Source organism: Triturus cristatus, chromosome 6 (assembly GCF_964204655.1).
Source record: "Triturus cristatus chromosome 6, aTriCri1.1, whole genome shotgun sequence".
Lineage (NCBI taxonomy): Eukaryota > Metazoa > Chordata > Amphibia > Caudata > Salamandridae > Triturus > Triturus cristatus.
In genome coordinates this window covers 1,478,210,273-1,478,216,272 of record NC_140589.1, presented here as the reverse complement: position 1 = coordinate 1,478,216,272, position 6,000 = coordinate 1,478,210,273, and positions in this window count along the sequence as shown.

Genomic DNA, 6,000 nt, shown 5'->3' with positions numbered 1-6,000 from the left:
CAGGAGCTGCGTAGATGCAAACCGGTCAGATGCGTCTTTGGTGCCTGCCTTGCAGGGGAGTAACTCCTTTACTCCAAGGGAGATTATTCGGGTCATCCAACGTAGTGTAGATAGTTGAAGTACTTGGTTTCTGTAGCAGAGTTTCGTCCAGGTAAATCTAAAGTCCTGTAGCCAGGGATTTCTACTTTATACCCAAGGAAGGGGTGGGACAAACTCTGGGGACCCACCTATGGGAGGGTCAGGACAGAGGGGTGGCTACACCCATGTCCTTTGTCCAGTTTCGCGCCAGAGCAGGGGCTGAGAGCCCTTGCAACCGGCTTGAGCTGGACTATGCACAGGGACACCAAATGTGCCCCCAGTGCAGACATCAAAGCACTCTGAGTGCACCCACACAGCCCCAATACACTAAAGCCGGTCTGAGAGGTGGTCACACCTCCCTGTGACAGGAAACCTATTATCCAGCCGTCCCATGCCGGAGTTTCGTCCAGCAGCAGGAGGGCAGTCTCGTGTCTGTGGCTGGCAGCATCCATTTTGTGATGCCAGGGCTTGTAAAGCTGGTACCGGCTGTACCGGTGCTGTCATATTTCTCCCTCTAGTAGGGTGGAATCATACCACCCACACCAGTTACTGCTGTGGAGGTATGATTCCAAGGTGTTTGACACCAAACACGACATGTTTCCATGCAGCGTTTTAAAGTTAGAATTTACCGCGAGGTTTTAATGCCCTTAAGAGTATATGGTAGGCTGCATCACAACCCCGGAATAGAGGTTCCGAAGGCTGCAGAGGGGCTCTACTCATGCAGTTGCACCCTCTCACATAAAACCCAGCACCCTGCCTTCAGGATTGATAAGGCCTGCCATAGGGGTGACTGATAGGTTTATATGTGCAGTGATATGGATATATAGTGAACCGATATCCAAGTATGGGGTGCATACACCACCTTACACAGGCTGCTGTAGCAGACCTGTTGTGTCATTTTGAATGGTCTCCCAGGGGTGGCATAATACATGCTGCCGCCCATGAGAGGTCTCTGGGGTACCTATGCCCTGGGTATATAGTATACCATATACTAGAGACTTACAAGGGTACCCCAGAATCCAATCTGAAGTGTACCTAAAGTACATGCAATCAATTTAGAGAGAAAGCAGCTTGGCTGGGGTCCTGGATAGCAGGATACCAGCCAAAGTCGAAAACAGTGAAACATTAGCAAAAAGTGGGGGTAACTATAAGATGCAGATCCTACTCTCCTACAGACAGCATTTGTGTCAGATGTTGAACGGCCACTACAGGCCCTCAGCCCATGTGATAAGGTGAAAAACAATAGCTGATAAGCAGTACTTGTCCATCGCTTTACGGGTTCAGTGTCAAGAACCGGAATCCCCCAGTGTTCATCCTCCTCAAAAGCCATAAAGGGAGTTCCCGCTTCCCAGGGCCCATAGGTGGTGTTAAAATCACCGGTAATTAAGACGGAGTCATGCGATTCATAAAGGGATCGATGTGCACTCAAATCACGCAAAGTCTGGGACTCTGCCCCTCCTACCACAATGTTATAAACTTTATATAGGTAAAATGTACGTGCATCCTCCCTATTAAAGGATAGCCCCATGATATTGTGAGAAATAAAGGGAGGCAAAGATATTTTGACATTAAAGGCAGTCTTTACCCATATGAGGAGACCGTCGGATGGGCAGACCCTTCCTGCACTGAAAGCTGCTGAATGCTAGATTACATAGCCTGACCTGTGTATTATCTCCAAGGACCAATATTCCTAGAAGCAGCACAGGTCAAATTGATCAATAAAACTTCCCTGTGCCGGGTCAGGCTGCTTGGACTTAATCCCTGCTACGTTCCAAGAGAGAATGTTGGTTAAAGGGTAGATCTAAAAGCCGCCCTCTTTATAGTAGAAAGGGGCTGGAGAACAGTACTTAAGCGTGATCGATCACAAGCAATTAAGGGATCCCTTTTCAAGCTTTCAGAGACCACAGACCCCGGTAGCAGTCAGTCTATCATAGAGGTGCCCAATGCCTTTTGCTGGTTGGACAATGCCATGTTTTTCTTTTGCGCTAATGAGCCATGGGGTAGTGGGAGATTACGTTTAAACCTAATTGAAATACTATGTGGGGCATGTCTACGTAATTCAGTGTTAACAAGACCTTCTGGCAAAAATTTCGATTTCATCTCCAATCTAATATAGTCAAAACAACCCAGAGGTTCCGAAGGGTTCGTTGAAACGTCTGGTGTGCAAAATGTCCGAACGGACAACCGAATAACAGCCAAAGATAGCCCGCATCTAGTGAATACATTTGTTTTTAAGGGACTCATCATCTTCAAGGGATTCTTTGGATAACGTAGGAAACTTTGTCATGTATATTAAGGCCAAATTGCCACCCCTGTAGGCCCTCTCAGCCCTGGTGTTATCAACAGCTTGGCCTTTCTTCCTATCCTGGCCAGGTTGCACTTGGTCAGATGATGTTCTTACCCGTAGAGAAACTAAGCATGTGCTACTGCTTGAAGCCAGACATGCATGCCCAGTGAAGAATTTTTTGAGGGAGTTACAAGGCATGGGGAGCTTTATGGCACTTTCATTTTTCTGCTCAATTAGCGTTGCATAAGAAGAAGAAAGGGCATCCTGGGTGGGTCTAAAAGGGGGGGATTTAACAAGAAGTCTTATTATCTCTTGCTCAGCTTAGAGGAGGGCTACATTAGATCTAAGTGCGAATACCTTTAGGCTTTAGACCAAAGAAGTCATGTGCAAAAGACCCGTGTCCTGCCCCAGATTTTCATCAATTAGAAGTGAGCCCCCACCGCAAGTTGGAAAACAAGGTGGTTACAATACTTCAGCAGGCATAAGCATAGAACAAGTCACCTCGTTAGGGTTAATATCAGTGGGTAGGGATGCGAGGGGGTGACATTTCTTAGAACATAGTACAGTGGGTGACAAGGTACAGGTAAATCATCAACAATAGGTAGATTAAACAAAAAATATTCCATCATTCCCTAGCTCATGCCCATTTCGGGCCGACAATGCTAAAGATTCAGTTAACAGTCAGCAGAAGGGAGATTGTGCAAAGTGTCGCTTCCATTACTGCCTACAACGCCCCCATTTCGACTCTTCGGAGCAAATAGTTCACACTGTCTTAAATGACAGGAGCTGGCTTAGATTTGCGTTTCGTGGTAGATAGAGCTAACTTGTGATTTTGGGATCTTTTGCGTTGGAGAGTCTCGGTTGCTTTTCACTTATCCATTGCCATAGCACCAAAGTGAAGTAGAGCCTTTTTTCCCAACACCACTGGAGGCTTCACGGGGATGGGATCAGTCAAATGAATGTTAACGACCAGTGGCCAACAGCCCAATCTCGCCAAAAACATAGAAACCACCAAGGTCGCAAAACAAAACAGTATCAACGTAAACAGTAACATTGATGGAGGGTCTTACCTCGGTAGCTGAACAGTCAAAAGTGTAGAAACGGGTGGAGGGTGGCAACTGCGTGGCCCGGGACAGTCAAAAGTGTAGAAACTGGTGGAGGGTGGGAACTGCGTGGCCCGGGACAGTCAAAAGTGTAGAAACTGGTGGAGGGTGGGAACTGCGTGGCCCGCTCTTGGCCCGGGCGCGTCCTGCTCTGCGGGTCGGACAGGTGCCTTCAGTGCGTCCCTGCAGGTCAGGTGATGCTGGTGGAGCGCAGGGGGTTATGGGACGTTGCATCCCCAGCTTCTATGAGACCGTCGCAGCGGCTCCCCCAGGCCGAGACGGAAATGCTAGACCCCTGTCAAGGCGATCCTGTTCTCTGCGGGAAGACCCAAAGACGTGCAGTAGCCATTGAAAATGAGGACGCAGCTGTATAATATTGCGAACAACCCTATATATCCTCTAGAAGTACGGCCCCCAACCAGGGGCGTAGGAGACACTAAAATTCTGGGGGGGGGGACAGGTACAACCTTGTGCACTTTCCAGTGACCCTATACAAATCACCGCCCGTTAAACAAATACAATCGCATACTTTCGAAGTGAAATATTGAGAAAAGCAGGCATGTAGTCACACTTTGCATGTATGCTTTATTGTTATTTACATTCATATAGTAATGAGACCAAATGTTTAAAAAAAACATATATATGAATCTTGCATCTTAATGCACAAAGCAAACAAAGGCCGCTGACTTAGGGTGGGAGCGTCGTGTTTGCAAGTGCATTAGGGTTTGAAAAGTACCTGCTGCTGCATTCCTGGTCTCCAGCAATTTTCAGGCAACAATAAAAATGTGAAGATAACTTTGGTGATTAATGTTCTTTTTTTGAGAGAGATCGAAGGCTTGTCTAGTGAAAGTTTTAATTCAATAGGTCAGTGAGTTACTGCTTTTGTCTGAGATATTCTTTTGGTATTTTAAGTTTATAAGTTAAAATCCTAACATTGAACAGTGAGCTATTAACCGTCATCAAAGAGCTGCATAAAAACTTCAATGTATAGATTAGAACGTTATGATTTTTCCCCAGTCTTTCCCTATCCTAATGTTGGAAGATGGGTTCATTAGGATAGAAATCAATTCTGATTATTGAAGAGAACCCCCCCAAACATGGTGTTATGTTTTACATTCTGAGTTTGTGTTTCTCTAGTGTTGCAAAGCCGCCCTGGGCACTCCCCAACTTTTTGCTGACTGGTACTGGTGGTACCTGACTGACTGACCCTGGCCTCTGCCTAAACAGCCAGTGCTATTCTGAAAGAGGCACTTAAAAATACAGTGAAAACACCTACATACACTAGGGTGCACTATGGGTTAGGGTACCCCTATGATTGGCATGACCTCTCCTATAAGGCCCTAGTACATAATAGGGCAGGGGGATTAGAACTACTTTTAAGTCCCTAGAATATAATAAGGCATGGCAGTTTAGAGGCCAGCAGCCCTTTCTGCGCTTGCATGTGTGCACTGCTGAAGCCTGAGGTCAGTTTAAAAGTAGCCCTGTGTTATAGGGCTGCTTTTAAAATGCAAATTGTGCCCAAACTCGACTTTTGGGTTTGGGGAACTTACAAATTGATCAACTACAATGTTGGGGCAAAATTAAGTGGAAAAATGTTTTCCACTTAACTATGGCTGTATTATATTTGCCACATAATACATCATCTGCTGCATAATTAACGATTTCCTCCAAAACAATTTTGTAGCTCAAACGGATCCCAAATTACTAAAAGAAATGTGACTGTGTTGCTGTGAAGTTTAGGGCCCTTTGCAAAGGTTAGTAAAGAAAACAATTCCTAAGAAAACAATTGGTCCCAGACACTCCTAATGACACTCAAATTAATATCTGTAGAAGAGTGTAGTATGCAATCAATTCATACAACCAAACATGTATAATGTAAAGGCACATTCAACAGGGAAATCTCATAGATAAGAGGCCAACCAAAGTTAATTAAATTGCAGACATCAATTTATTTCCCGCTGAATCATATTCATAAAATGCAAACTTAGGGGCTGACTACGATGGCAGGCGGACTTCAGTACCACCGCCATCGAATCGGGGAATGGGACCGCTGGCCTTCAAGGTGGAGGCCCCACGATAGGCATTACAATGCGACTGCCACTACGGTGTTCGCAGTGCCTATCTTTTACATTGCAGCAGGTGCTGCTGGCTGCATCATCCGCCGCAAAGTAAAAAAAAAAAAGGAACATGTTAAATATATCGGTGCCTGCCACATGGTGCAGTGATATGTTGTGGGGCATCATAGATGCCCCCCAGGACCCATGTCTGAGGGCCAGGGGTAAAGGGGTCTGCTACGGGCCCCCAATGTCCCTTTCGCCAGCATTTCCATGGCAGGTGAACCGCCATTGATAAGCTGGCGGGTAAGGGACATCGTAATCCCTGCTGCGGTGCATGGTAGGCACCACCAGCATTGTAGGAACCACGAGCCTCTCCACCACACCGGCGGGCCCAAGAAGCCCGTCGGGTGCGTGGTGGTTGGTCTTTCCGACCGCCAGGTAACCACCCGCCATTGTAATATGGCGGGCTGTGATG